This window comes from Anastrepha ludens, chromosome 6, assembly GCF_028408465.1.
Source record: "Anastrepha ludens isolate Willacy chromosome 6, idAnaLude1.1, whole genome shotgun sequence".
NCBI classification, from domain to species: domain Eukaryota; kingdom Metazoa; phylum Arthropoda; class Insecta; order Diptera; family Tephritidae; genus Anastrepha; species Anastrepha ludens.
Window position 1 is genome coordinate 99653142 of NC_071502.1, and position 16062 is coordinate 99669203.

At 38.8% G+C, this 16062-nt stretch overlaps 1 protein-coding gene across 1 annotated transcript in view; it reads left to right on the forward strand.

Annotated features, from left to right (window-relative positions):
• Positions 1–16062, forward strand: part of LOC128867193 (protein gooseberry-neuro) — a 114173-nt gene that overhangs the window by 53001 nt on the left and 45110 nt on the right. The gene's annotated exons all lie outside the window — the stretch shown is intronic.

Below are 16062 nucleotides of genomic sequence, written 5' to 3' on the forward strand. Positions count from 1 at the left end.
GTCGACTTTTCGTCCACTCATCTACCATACAAACACAAGTAAGATTTGCCGCTGCGAACATCGATCGGCTTTCGATTTTTGCCTTTGGTTGTACAGGTTGAAAAGATTACCGAAAATTACAGATCATTTATTTGATAATTTGAAAATCATCATCAAATCATTTGTCGAACTCAAATCAACAGCCCGATTTTATTTAGCGGCATTTTCCCTTTGATCGTCTTAGTGAGTGAGTGAGCGAGTGAGCGCGCGAGTGCGTGAGTGAGTGAGTGCGTGAACGATCTAACCAACTATGCCAATGACTGCTTGATCGTTCTGTTTGTCGATCGATTGATCGGTGCAGCATTAGAACGTGTAAGAGTTCACAACTCACAGCAAATACTTAATTGTAGATCAAAGTTACTTACAAATACAAATATGTATTACAAAAGATCGTCGCTGTGATAACGATCTGGATATTAAGCTTGTTGGGCGACAGCGAAAGAACAGTGAGAAGAAGCAGAGCTGTTGAAATGTTCAAGTTGCAGGAAATTGTATGCGGGAAAATGTGTTGATGATGACACCTGAAAATAAAAATCATTGCTAGTGATCAGCACAAACGATCTGTGATCTTTTCGGTGGGTTTTTAATTGTAATTTTTTTTTCTATCGAGATTCTGTTTCAGCCTGCACTAAAAGTAATAGCTAATAAGTTGGATTTTTCATTTCTATTACCGGTTTCTATGAGCACAAAGGGTGTTTCGCGGCATTCCTATAGAGTCAAAATGAAAAGTTTTTATTATTCTATTATTTTTTGTTTTATTTTATTATTGTAAGAACGTTAAGTGCTATGTAGCTGATCTAGGGGCGCTATAAGTAAAGGGGTCTCCCATAAAAGGTGTTGTTTTGATAAAAGATCTATGGTTTCGTTGCTTGTGTGACACGTAGCGCCGTCTTGTTAAAAATAAACGTTGTCCAAATCAATACCATCCAATTCCGGCCATAAAAAATCGTTAATCATCTCTCGATAGCGCAATCCATTCACCGTAACTGTTCATTTCACTTCATTTTCGAAAGAGTTAGGTCCAATGACTCCGCCGGACCATAAACCGCACCAAACAGTTACACGATGAGGATAGAGAGGCTTTGCAACAATATCGATTGGATTTTCTGAGCCCCAGATCCGACAATTTTGCTTGTTGACGAAGCCACCGAGGTGCCCATTTCCGTCCATCACTCAAGATGATTTTTCGATGGAATTCCGGATAATTTTCATGCATTTCAACGACCCAATCAGCAAAGACATGACGTTGTTGATGATCGGCCGGCTTGAATTATTGTGTTAACTGGACTTTGTAAGCCTTAAGACCCAAATCTTTATGCAAAATACGATGTTCTGACGTTTGTGGAATGCCGAATTCCAAAGAACGACGAGGAAGGGACAAACCTGGGTTTTCTTCAACACTTTCGCCTACAACAGCAATTGTTTCGGCTGTTCTTGAGCGACATGCATTATTCTTCATATCACTAACTTCTTCCAATAGCTCAAATTCTTTCACCAATTTCTGTATTGCAGTCCGCGAAGGTGCTTTACGAAGGCCCAAAAATATTCGAGTTTTATGAACCGTCTCTGCCAAATTTTCACCATTTTTATAGTGAATTTTAATAGTTTCAATGCGTTGCTTAAGCGTGCCTCGTTACATTTGTATTAATGGCATAGTTTCTGCTTGTCAGATATAAAAAAATGACAGCTTCAAAAATGACATCTACCGAAATAGTGGGCTATTCATAATAACACCTGTTATTGGAAAACCTTGTAGTTATTAAAATAAGGAAAATCATCATACAATTTTAATGAAATTTTGCATATTGTGCTGATGTGCTACATTTATCAAGATGGAAATAAGATGCCACTGTGATCGGGCACCCAAATGAACCTGATATCGAAGTATTCGAATCCAGTCAAGAGCGAAGTCAGCGATTTCACGATTAATTTCGAACACACAAGCAACGAGCCCAAAGTCCTAATTGCCGCTGGAATACATTTTTTCAATTTTTTATTTTTTACTGTGTTATTTTTGCTTGATTTAATTTTAATTTTTTTTGTTTTTGAAATTAGAGAGCAAACATTTTATACCACTTCTGAGTTTTGCGGTTAAAAAACTCAACAAGACTCTACAAGAAAAATCAACAGAAAATACTCGAATGGAGTGTCAGTCAACGCTCTTAAATTAAAATTTATTTTCTGGAGAAGGTAAAGGATTAGACATGCACATTATTATGAAAACTATGTAAATTAAACCAATGCTCTTTTTAAAACACCCTTTATATACTTTTTTATGTAACACGTACACTTAGAAAAGTCTCGTGAGTTGAGCTCCACCACAATGATGAGCATCAGAATACACAGGCTAATCACTAAATATGCAAAGTCATGCGATAAACGATCCAATAAAAGGCATCTATACATGCATACGCACGAGGGCGGTTCAATAAGTACCCGGGTTTGATGATAGAGGGCGTTACTGAGGGAAATTGGTGTCGGCATCGTGTGTTGCCATCTATCAAACGACGGCAATACAAAAAATTTCAGACTGTTTTATGGGTTAGTTTGGATTTGGCAGCAATTCGAGTAAGACCTCTTTCGTGATTTTCGTAAAGATGGAAACAGATCATCATGGATCGGTAATTCGCTTTCTATTTTTGGATGGTAAAAATGTAAGGAGATACATGGAAAATCGGTTGCTGTCTATTGGGATGCTGTGCCATCTACGACCACAGTTAGTTATTGGTTCAACGAATTTAAATGAGGAGCGTCCAACGAACGAAAGTGCGGGAAGTAATGGAGACAATAGGTGTGTCAACCGGAACGGCAATTAATATTTTACATGATAAGTTGGCGTTGAAAAAATTGGCGGCCCGATGGTTACCGCGATTACTCACAAGCAATAACAAGCGGATGCGCCTGTTAATTTTGAAGCAATGTTTCGAGTAATTTAAGCGAGATCGGAAGGAATTTTTGCGTTGAGTTGTTACCGTTGATGAAACTTGGGTTCATCATTCCGCACCAGAAATTAAGCAACAATCAAAACAAGGGATTTCTCTAGCCAAATCGGCTCAAAAAAGGCGTCATCTTCGTGGATTTTTTTAGAAAAAGAAAGAACTAGACAATAGTTTGAAAAATTTAAGAAGACACGCCCGCATTTAGCAAAAAATAAGGTGCTGTTTCACCACGATAACGCACCAGCACATTCATCCCGAGCTGTCGCCGCCAAACTGCGTGAATTGTATTATGAATTGCTGCCACACCCTCTTTATCCACCCGATCTGACTCTCTACGCCTCTTTCTTGTTGCCCAACATGAAGAAATGGCTCGCGGGAAAAAATTTAGTTTAAACGAGGAAGTCATCGCTGAGACAGATGCGTATTTTGGAGAGTTAGAGAAATCCTATTTTTTCGAGCGTTTAAAAAAACAGGCCTGGGCGTTGGGAAAAGTGTATCTTTCTGAAAGGAAACTGTTGAAATGTTGAAAAATAAGAAAGCATTTTTTCGAAAAAAAGGTGTCTTCATTTCTAACAAGGGTACTTATTGAGCAGCCCTTGTACATAGCTGAATCAACCCAACACTGCATGAAAAACATAATGTTTATGTTGTAGCGTAGAGGGCAAGACGGTGATTTGAAGTTGAGTAGAAAATTGTGTTTGAACTGAAAATCAGATCGTTTAAATAATTGTTAAAAATTATACAAATAAGTATTGGCAATAAAATTAATTATTTTACTTGTTTTAGGTAGTTCAAAAAATTCAAAATATTTCCTGTAGTACATTAGAATGTGGTAGCTTTTATTTTGTGAATAATAAAAATAAAGACGATTGTATGGGAAAGTGTTTTTTCTCTATAAAACCAGCACAATCTTTGATCTTATATGAGGCGTTTTTTTTAAAGCTTGGGAACTTAAAATGATAATACCAGAGAGATATATTGTTGGAATGCATTTTTTGTATTTTTCTTCTAATCTGTTAGATGGTTGGTTAGAGTGGTGATTCATCCAGAATCCTACTAGCGCTTCGCACCACATTTTGTTGCCACAACCTCGCTACCAACTTGTTTAACAGTTATTTACGGCATGACTATATCCAGTCTGTGTGGTTTAAGAACCTTATTAGGTTGTTGACATCTAAGCCAGACAGTTGTTCGAGACTCTCGAGCAGCGGTTTGCTCAGGGTTAACATTCTGTCCTTTCATAGGGCAGGGCATTCACAGAGGAAGTGGAAGATTGTTTCCTTTTTCTCCGGTTATTTACAACTGTGACAGTATGTGTTGTGAGAGATGCCCATTTTGGCTGTTTGTTCTCCGACAGACCAAAAGCCAGTTATGACTGCCGTTAGTCTCCAGGCGGCCCTCGTTTCATTCTTATTAATGCCGACGATTGCTTGAGGTTGTAGGTGGGCCATAACGTTCTGTTGATTTTGCATTTCGTCTGGACTCTCCATCTACAATCCGCGATTCGAAGGTATTTTAGGGAAATTGTACTTTGACTGCACCTAATGGTGTGAATACCGATACTGCAAGAGCGTTACTCATGGCGGATCGCCCTCTTGCCAGTTCATCCGCTTTTTCGTTACCTTCAATATTCCGATGTCCCGGCATCCAGATTAAGGTAACTTTATGGTTTACACTTAAGGTGGTGAGGCTATTCCTACTTTGTTCAACCACCATAGAGGTTGTTGGCTATCCGAAAGAATAGCGATATTGCCCTTAAAAGAGAAATCTGCAGGCATTGGGGAGACGCACAGATTTTTCAATTTTAAGTCTATTAGAATGTATACCAGCTCCAACACCACAATCCTGTCTGCATAGACTGTAGTGTCGAAGTTGTTTATTATTATTCCATTCCTCCTTAGATGGAGAGAGAGTGGCAAAATTCCTACGGAATGTTACCATCAGGACGATGTAGTCAGTCCTCACCGAGGTTAACTGAGTTTGTCGCAATAGTAGACTGGCTTGACCATACGTTTTCCAGCGGCCCGCTTCGTTTAACCTAAATGCATTCATGCTTGGCGTTTTCTTGATGTGTAGGTCCATTGGAATAACGTGTGTCAGTGCGTTGAGAGCCTCCCTAGGACATGATCTGATTGCACCGACCGTTCTTGCACAGGCTGATCTTTGTATTCTGCCGAGTAGTTTGGTATTGTACTCTCTCTCTAGAGCCTTCCACCAAACTACCGAACCATACGATAGAATAGGTCGTATAACCGCCTTATACAGCCATAATGTATGCTTAGGTTGAAGACCCCATCTTCTTCCAAGCATACGTTTACAGGCATATAAAGCAATTTCTGTTTTCCTTACCCGTTCTTCGATGTTTAATTTCCAGCTAAGCTTGGAGTCCAGAATAACCCCTAAGTACTTTGCACTGGGTGAAAGTGAAAGAGTTTGTCCGTTGATATTTGGTAGGGTAAAAGTTGGTATCTTGTATCTGGTGGTAAAAAGCATAAGTTCTGTTTTACTGGGGCTTAAACTTAAGCCACATCCTGTGGCCCAAGAGTTAAGCTCGCCTAACGCCCTTTGGATGATCCCACTGATCGTGTTGGGACACAGTCCTGACACCATTAGCACCACATCATCAGCGTATGCCACCACTTTTGACCCACCTCTATTAAGTTTTATCAAGATTTTGCTGATCACACATAGCCAAAGAAGTGGAGATAATACTCCCCCCTGTGGAGTGCCCCTGTGGACCTCCTTAGTTATGCTATTCTGATAGATACTTTGCTGACATTTATTTTTTGAATATGATATCCGGCGTATGTCCGCCGCAGCTACGAGTTACATAGCCTATTCGATCAGTCCAATATTGGAGTATTTTTCCCAATATTCTTCCGCCTTGCGTCAATGGTCGCTTGAATATTGCAAAAAATCGATTGCTAAGCGCACTTTATGACAGCTTGCGCCATCTTATTAGAACCAAATTACGTTAATATTTAGCCCCATAGCTGTTGCCATTCACTTTAACGGCAGCTCCTTCTCATTTTGAAAGAAATAAGGTTCGATGATGCCGTAAGTGCTCTATGAATTTCTCGAACAGATTTATTTATTTCTTTTTCCAAAGCGAATTTCCACAATTTGGAAGCGGTGCTCTGGTGTTGAACGATTCACAACGACTTGCCAAAACTTTCTGGACAGAAATATCAACACAGTTTGCCATTCTCAGGTATCAAACTTTCATTAGCGATATCGATAGTTCTCATGCAGCTAAACAAATGCAATGATACATTCTTGCTTCGCCTGACGGTCTTCCCACCGCTATAAACACAGCTGACCATCATTATTATATTTTCATATGTGTCCAAAATTATATAAAAAAGTTTCAATCGGCATAAGTAGTTTTACTTTTTAATTTATTTTATAAGCACGCACGTACCCACCGCTACTGAACCAGCTGATGGTTGGTTTCGTCATCCATTGGATGGCGTCTGCCTTCAGTATTAAAATCAGTCGGCATGAAATGATGAGGTCAAAATGACCCCTGGCTCCCGACTATATATATACACAAATGAACATGAAAATAGCAGTAGACCTAAAAAATGATTTTGAAATCATTTATTTTTTTTCATATAAATCATACAAAAGAAAATTTCAATACGAAAAATTCAAAATATCTAAGAAGAGTTAAGGTGTTTGTGATGTGTGGAATCAGGATAAGTCTGGCAATTACTTAAATAACGGCTCTTTCTTGGCGGAGTTACTTTGTAATAGCAGTGCCTTCGGTTTTTTAGGGTTATACAAGGAATATTAATCAAATTTTGCAAAGATTAACACCAAAGTACGATTTTTGTTATGTTTTGTATTTGTTTTTTTTTTTTTTTGGTGAGTGTCATGCAGATATTTCTTATGTTTTGGCTATAGTAAATCGAGAGAAACCCTGCCCCCACAGAAAGCAGATTCTGAAATTGAGAGCAGATGGAAGATATTGAATAGAAATATAAAATATTATTTGATGTTCAGTTAAAATGATTTCAAATGCAATCGCATTTGTGGAAAAGTCGGAAGAAAGAGGAGTAAAACGAAGAACTTCCCCGCAAAGCGACCACAGAATTGTAAGGTGCTCAAGAGAGTATCACATGAAGTTAGCCATACAAATTAAAAAAGGGGTGAAGTTTGATGGTTTTGAAATAACCGTACGTAGAAGACCACGGAAAACTGGACTAGCAGCTCATGGCTCAGGAAAAAAGTCACGCTTGACACCAAAACATAGGGCAAAACGATTGGAATTTGCAAAAAACATGCGAGCTGGGCAGCTGACATGTGACGCAATATTTTATGGACAGGCGAGTGTAAAATAGTTGTATATGGGGGTCTGGATTCGCGACAATATGTTGGACATCCACTTGGCACCGAACATCAGCTATAGTACACTCTAAAAACCATTAAGGGGGAGCCTGGTGTATAAGGTCAAAAAAACCATTTTTTTTCGTTTTAAGCGATTCCTAATATATTTCAGAATATTCACACAAAGTTACAGAGCCTAATTCTCAATATTTCCGTAGATACAAAGCCAAAGGCAGGCGAGCGTTAGGTAGTTTCGCTGTGACCGGACAGCTATAGTACAAACTTTATCTTCTTTTCTCGACCTTTCATTTTTATGATTTCTTTGAATTGGCGTACATGAATGAAAAAAACTAATAAACTTTTTGAAATGAATCATAGCTTGTTCCCTTCAGAATTAAATTCTCTTCTATTTGAACTAACAAAATAGATAAAAAAAAATTTTCAAGATTTTTATACCAAGTTGAAGTGAATTTTTTTTTTATAGAAAGGCATTTTTTTCTTTAAAACCGCCAAAAAGAATAAAAAATCATGATAATTAGAAATCCATTTGAATTTTTTGCTTTAGATAATAATTACGAGCTGTATCCTGTACGCCAGTTTTTCAACTTATTTTAACCAGTACAACAAATTTGTATACTTTTTAAATGTTCATTGAAAGATAGAAAAAACTTTGCAGTGCTAAATTAATTTTTTCCTTAAAAAAAAAATCGCAAAGAGATGCAATTTTTAGAAATCATAAACCAGGCTCCCCCTTAAACAAAAGGGCTCAAATATAAGGGTATGGAGATGTTTCTTGTGCTATGGCGGAGGCACCATACGCAAGATTGATGGCATAATGGACACAGCAAGGAAATGCCACTGAAATGGGTATATCAGCAGGATAATGATCCTAAACACAATAGTCAGATGGTCAAGCGTTGCCGTCGTCCTAATAAAATTGAGGTTACGAAAGGTCAGCTCACTCCCCCTACCTCAATCCCATAGAAAATCTGTGTGAGGGACTTAAAAAAAGCTGTGCACAAGACCAAACCGAGTAACAAACAACAACTTTGTGAAATTGTTAATGATACGTGGCTGAAGATTCCGAAACAGCGATGTGAGCAATTGGTGAACTCAATGCCCCGCCGTTGTACTGCCGTAATAAAACAATTGGGAAAATTCAACTAAATATTATTTACAACTTTGTACTTCCAAACTTTTTCAATGCATTTTTCCTTTGATTTTTTTTTTTTTGATCACTGTTATTTTAATGTTAACCCTGAATATCTATCTTTTGTCATAAAAAGTTTTGTTTTTCGTTAAAGAATATAGTAATTTTTCAAAGTAATAATAAAAACTTTGCAATCACATAGTAGATCTAAAATTTGTTTAATAAAAATATAATATTCTTTTGTACTGATATTTTCCTTTTCGCAACTGTACATGCTTGCCTTCGGTTATAATTTAAAGGCTCACATACTAAGGTAGATAAATGCCTTTACTCATTGTCTTTGCAAATCAAACGAACCGCAATGCATATAAACAAATAAACAAGTGAATTTTTTTTTTTTTTTTTGTGCACAAGAAACAACAGAAAATTACAAACCAAAAGTGTCACAAATGGGCAGAAATGGCCACAAATGGCAGCCGAGAACCAGCGCTTGGTTTGAGTGTATGGGTAATGTGGGCATGAACTGAAAATTATGCCGACAAATACTCCTGAAAAAGAAAGTTGATTTCAGAGCCGATGTTGTTTATTCCTTACAGTCTTTGTTTTTGTTTTCCTGTTTTGACACACAAACAGGATAATGCGCAGCCGCTCGCTGACACTTTGTGACAATGAGGCACACAAAGTCAATGAGGGCACAACGTCAAATGAGGGTACTAAAGTGCGCAAAATATAATTGAAATTGCAACCGCTTAAACATCCACACAACACATCGGTCTGTTTATGACTTCGCATCAATGAATTGTACTTTTGTTTAGTTTGGGATTGCGGATTTGTATGGCTTGGCATGACATTTGCGTCAAAATCTGAATGATTTTGATGATTTCTGATGTTGTTGTAGTCAAGTGTATTACTATAAAACCGATGATTGATGACTATTTAGGCCACTCAACTGAGCTGATAATAGATTTGAGGCAAGTATTTTTAGGCAAAAAGTACTTTTCAATTTTGTTAAGCGCAATGTGACAATGTAGCCGGCATCCTTTGATGCATCGATTTTAGTTTCATGTAAGATTAGATACCTCTGGTTGATATTAATTGAATGTAACATAAAAAATATCCTTGCCATGCCTCTGCTTATCACTGAAAAAACCTGATTTTTTTGTACAGTAAAGTACACTCAACGTATGGCGCCGAAGCATGGGCGATGAAGCGAAGCTTGGAGTGTTTGAGAGAAAGATTCTGCGTAAGATTTTTGGACCTTTGCACGTTGACCACAGCGAATATCGCAGGCGATGGAACGATGAGCTGTATGAGCTCTACAACGATATATACATAGCACAGCGAATAAAGATCCAGCGGCTACGTTGGCTGGGTCATGTCGTCCGAATGGATACAAACACTCCGTTATTCAAAGTGGTCGATGCGGTACCAGCTGGTGGTAGCAGAGGAAGTGGAAGGCCTCACATGCGTTGGAATGATCAGGTGATCAAGGACTTAGCTTCACTTAATGTGTCCAACTGAAGCCGGTTAGCACGAGAAAGAAACGACTGGCGTGCTTTGTTAAACTCGGCCGAAATCACGTAAGCGGTTATCGCGCCAATTAAGAAGAAGAAGAAAGTAGACTCAGAGTATGCAGATTCACAGATGCGATAGGCCAGGTAATAGCGATCATAGGTTAGGTTAGGTTAGCCGGGTTACTTGTCTAAGACAAGATACTCGGTGGCCCTAAGGCCCATTGTGATAACTGCATTTGTTTTCCATCCCTTTTTATTTTTTTTTTATTTTTAACTAAGTTGCTTAAACAGTTTAGATCTTCGTAAGCAGGTAACTAGCTAGTCCATCCAGTGAGACATTTTGCAAATTTCTCTGGTATTCAAAGAAATAAGTGCATGGCATTCACAGAAGAGGTGTTGCTCCGACTCAATTTCTTCATCATATCCAGAACTCCTGCAGAAGTCATTGTGAGGTACGAACATTGCACTGCTAATAGTACAGTGACCCATTATAACACCCGTGAGGACGCTGGTAGTTAAATCCAAGCAGTAATTTTGTTCTTTTAAGATTCAGTTTTGGCCAGAGCGTTTTGGATACCCTGCAGTTGGTAGTCAAAGACCACCTTCTATTGGTTTCCGTGATTACGCTCAAGTCGATCGCGTTGTATAACTCATTTAGAGGGTTGCTTGTGTCCTCTACCACTCGCTGAAGGTCAGCTCAGAGCCTTTCCTTGCACACTCATCCACTCTTTCGTTTCCCTACACTTCAGAACAACCCGGGACCCTACAAATTGTGGTGCTGTGTAGTTGGAAAAGCGAAAGCAACCTCCTGCATTCTTTAACACTTCTTGAATTGATGTGCGCTGAGGCCAGTGCTTTTATCGCTGCTTGACTATCAAGAAAATTGGTTTGCCGGAGGTAAATCCATTAGTCTTATCGTTTTTGCTGCTTTATCTACAGCGTAGATCTCAGCTTGGAAGACGCCACACCGGCCTGGAAATCTAAAGGAGCAATATAAGGATAATTGCTCCAAGTAAACTCCCGATCCCGAGCCATCGTACATCTTTCAGCCGTCAGTAAAAATACGGTGGCCACTATCATTTGAGATGACTCTGGTCTGTTAATCCTTTCTGTCGGGTATTCTCATTTTATAGTCTTTGTTTAGGTCTGTCTTGGGAACCAGATAGTCTGTTTTCGATCCGTAGTGCAAGTGTTCAACAGATAGTAGAACTGATGCGTGACCGTGCGTGTTTTCTTTAAGCATGCCAGCTGCTTTAATCCTGGAAGCAGATTTGACCGTTAGCGCTTTAACATATATGTATATGAATGGGTGGAATATGTAGCACTACTTTCATAGCCGCCTAAGGCGTCGATAGAAGCACACCTGTTACTCCTACACAGGCTATTCATTGGACTTTCATAAGATTTTTTAGGTAGGACTGTGTCTGCATCGCCTGGCATTACACGAAAGCTCCATAGGTTCAAATGGGTTTGATGATAGTATTCTCCGCCCGGTAGTTTATATAAGGCCTCGGACCCCATTTTCGACATATTAAGGGGGCATTAGAGCTTTGAGTCAACAACTATGCCAAGATACTTGGCTTCGTTCGATAAGGTTAATGCTACTCCATTTAAGGGCGATAACTGAAAACTCAGTATCTTACATTTTATAGTGAACAGAACTCGCTCGGTCTTGGCTGCGTTAACCATTGACCGTTTGAGGTCGCCCTCTAAGAGACGTCCTTTAACGCTGGGTGCATGAACGGGCTGATAGTCGAGATAAACTTCCCTGATGCTTTCCATTTCAATTCAACCGGGCTATTCGGGTCATGTTCTTCGATTTCGATGTAACTCAAATATGTTGCTCTCTGGTCAAAATAATGAGACACGTATTTTTTTTGTTCGCCCGAAAAAAAATTTTTTCAAGAGTTATCGGCAATTTTGTTTTTCGGCTCAAAATCGGTTTTTCTGATTATATAAGAACATTTTTTTTTAAATGCCCATAACTTAGTCAAAAATGAACCGATTTTAATAATTCTGGGTTCAAAATGATCGTCATTACTTACACGAGCGACTTCATGTAGAAACAATTGCAAAAAAGTAGTTGAAAATTTTTTATTTAGCAAAAAAGAAAAAAAAATTAAATTTTTTCGAAATTTAATATTTCAAAAAGTGTATTTTGTTTTTTTTCATAACTTTTTCCAAATCAACAGGACACCTCGAACTTCAATTGAGCTGAATGCCCAGTAGCTAAAATGAGTTGTTTTTGAGTAATGAATTTTTGAGTAAAAAACCTTTTTCGCACTTTTTGTTTTTTGCAAAATAAAAAATTTTCAACTACTTTTTTGCAATTGTTTCTACATGAAGTCGCTCGTGTAAGTAATGACGATCATTTTGAACACAGAATTATTAAAATCGGTTCATGTTTGACCAAGTTATGGGCATTTAAAAAAAATTGTTTCTTATATAATTAAAAAAAATCGATTTTGAGCCGTAAAACAAAATTGCCGATAACTCTTGAAAAAAAATTTTTTTAGGCGAACAAAAAAATACGTGTCTCATTATTTTGACCAGAGAGCAACATATTTGAGTTACATCGAAATCGAAGAACATGTCCCGAATACGCCGGTTGAATTGAAATGGAAAGCGTCCCCTGTCATCAGGCTACTCTTCACTCTTGTATAGACGCAACTTCTGCGGAATTTGTTAATTGACTTGGTAAACTTTGTATTGCTGACATGCGACGATTGGAGTGGAGTTGATAGGTTGAAAACTGATCGCATCACTTGCCGCGCCTGTATCGGTTCGGTTGAGTCATCAATCGGTTGATATCAAGCTCATCTAACGATACATCCATGTCATGCAGACTATTTTGATGGGATCAAACTAAAGATGAGCCAAATTGCTAGATGAGTTGGGCATGTGAAGAGGTGGTTAGAGCTATGAGAAATTCCTTCACAAATTTCACAAAGGTTTGGTATGCCGATTTAGTTAGATAGATGAATATTTCTGCACATTACCGTAATTTTTCATTTCCTATTAAGAAGCGCTGTTCAAGTTGTCTGATTCTAGTCATTACTATAAACTCTTCGAACTTTTCAAAAATATATTAATTACCTAACAACAACTGTTATCATACTGGGAAATGAGAAACTCGGTTGCCTTCCCGTCAGAAAGAGTGATTCCGCCTGGAAGAGACAAGTATGCCGCTTGCTTCCTGCAAGCGCTTGGCAGAGGAATTTTTTCTCAAATTGGCAGAACTCAAGAGCCAAAATGACAGACGAAAAAATCGTAACATCAACTCAGGCTAAGTATGAAAAAACTCTCCATAGCCAGAAGTCTATTTTAGCGACATTCTTATCAGAAGCAAGGGTGGGGTTTTGGATCCATCACCCAAATTTGGCATATGACGCATTTGTCAGCAGCCACCCCAAATGAAATCGATCTTATGAGCAGCAATAAGGGGGAGTTAAAGGAAAGCACTACCTATTGCCAAGAAAATAAATTAATTACATAGCAAACACATAAACTACTACATTGAGGTTTCCTCAGACCGTAAAATAATATGAAGCTTCTGGTTTTCTCAAGGCCAGTTTCCGTGAACTCACACTCCTTGGTTCCCATGTTTTGAAAGAGACATGAACGAGCTTTCGAGCAGTATTAAAATTTTCACATTCACCAAAAAACGCCCCAAACAGTAGGCACCAAGGAAATATAAAGCCAAAAATTAGCACCAAAAATATATATCCTACAAATTTGCACCAACAAACAAGTGCCAAAAAGGTAGGCATTGTTATTTCTCACTAGAAATTAGCATCCACAAGGAAAAACTCAGGAAAAATAGCCTAAAGTGTATCCAACATATATATAAGGTATAGCTCTCTCTCTCTTCTATTCCTGTACGTTATATTTTTTTTCTCTCCCCCGGAACAAAAATGCCCAAAACGTTGCATGGCCTTGAAACTTTATTCAGCACTCTCGCTCGTCCATTGACACCTAAGAAGTTTCACTTCAAAAAATATATTTAATTAAAATGTCTTAATTTCTGCTGCTACAATGGAGAACATTTCATAACAAACCCAAAACAAAACAAAATAGTGAAACATCCAGTGTCATCAAAATACTTCCTCATCCAGCCTCAACAACCCACTAATTTACATAACTCCCTCAACTACGCCACTTTCAAATTGCACATGCGCCCCATTAATAAATATTTCACTGCCCCACCCCTCCTACAGCGAGGCGAAAATGGCTGCCAAATATTTTTATTGTTTCATTATTTTGGTTGCCAAACAAACTTTTGCCTTGTAACTGATGGCAGCTACTTTGAAACAGCGACCAACATTTATCAACAAGCAAAACTCACTACAATAATAACAACAACAACAACAACAACAACAATAGCAATAATAATAATTACAAAATGACATTGCGAAGAATAATGCAAACGTAGCAAACAAGTGGTCGCCACCGGCGAGCTGACGACAATGGCAGCGGACAACCCACTGCCGAGAGCGAAGCGGCAACCATTAACCAACAATAAGCGGCAGCCAACACTGTCATCTTGCCAAACGTGTTGTGCGGGGTAATGAGCGGCGGTGTAGGCACAGAGCTGATGGGTGAGTGTGGGGGCAAACGTCAGCACGCTGCTGGCTGTGCTTGTGTCAGCGGGAAGTAGTTGGCAGATGGCAGCTGGCCGTGGCAAGAAGCGTCGAATGGAGTCGTGCAGGCCAAGTAAATAGTGCTAAGGTGGCCAGCATACAAGTAATTGTAGCATACTAAAATACGACCGCCGTAGCCGAATGGGCTGGTGCGTGACTACCATTCGGAATTCACAGAGAGAACGTAGGTTCGAATCTCGGTGAAATACCAAAATGAGGAAAAACATTTTTCTAATAGCGGTCGACCCTCGGTAGACAATGGCAAACCTCCGAATGTATTTCTGCCATGAAAAAGCTCCTCATAAAAATATCTGTCGTTTGGAGTCGGCTTGAAACTGTAGGTCACTCCATTTGTGGAACAACATCAAGACGCACACCACAAATAGGAGGAGGAGCTTGCTTGGCCAAACACCCAAAAAGGTTTTACTCGCCAATTATATATATATACAGGGTTGCCCATATTCGACGAACACGACGGATTTCGATGACTCTTGAGCCCATTCCAATCGACGAGACTTGACCGCAGGCAACAATCTTTGCGTCAATTTAATCTTATACGGGAATAAATGCAAATCAATGCGGATAATTCTTTGTAAAGTGGTCCGAGCAATGCTCAATCGCTGAGAACGCCGATTTTGGGATGCCCTTGGCGACGCCTTGGTCGGTTTTGATTTGGCCTCTTTGGATTAGAAAGAGCATCACCAGTCGAAAACCTTTCGTACAAACGTTTAATGGTGTTCTTAGAAGGCGCACTTTTCACATTATTTAATTTTTTATACGCACGTTGAGTTTTCACAATTGACTTCTTTTGTTGAATGTAAATTTCAACAATTTGGGGGCGCTCCCGTGGCGTGTACTGTTCCATGGTAAAAATTTGCTTGGACTGACTCTTCCAACGCGGTATGTCATTAAACGATCTGACGTCTCTGTCAAAAGATACAGGGTTGCCAGATGGGTCCGTCGAATATTGACAACCCTGTATATATATATGAATCATCAGAAGGAAAGTTAGTGGTTGAAACGCCAAGTACTAAAAATTCTCTTCTGTGGCCACTTAAATTCCTTTTGTCACTGAATCTACCAATAAACAGAGTTCAGCAAGTTATAACTTTTAGGTTGCCGGTTTCTTTCGCGGAACCAACTCGCGATAAAGGAAGTTGTAAAATAAAGATTATTTATCTTTTCACCTAATCTAATTTACGATAAGAAATACTCAGTTATTACAGACATAAATGGTGGCATTGTAGAATTTCCCAATTTCATATTATTCCGGTTACTCGGATCAGTTTCGGAAATCGGTCACTACACCATAACACCTGACTATTGCACCCTTACGCTGCGCTATCTTTGACTTGGAAATATCGCACTTCTTCATTCAAGATTACAAGTACTTCAATTGTTTTTGTAGAATACAGAGCAATTAAGCTTTCTACTCAAACTTTATCCTCGGG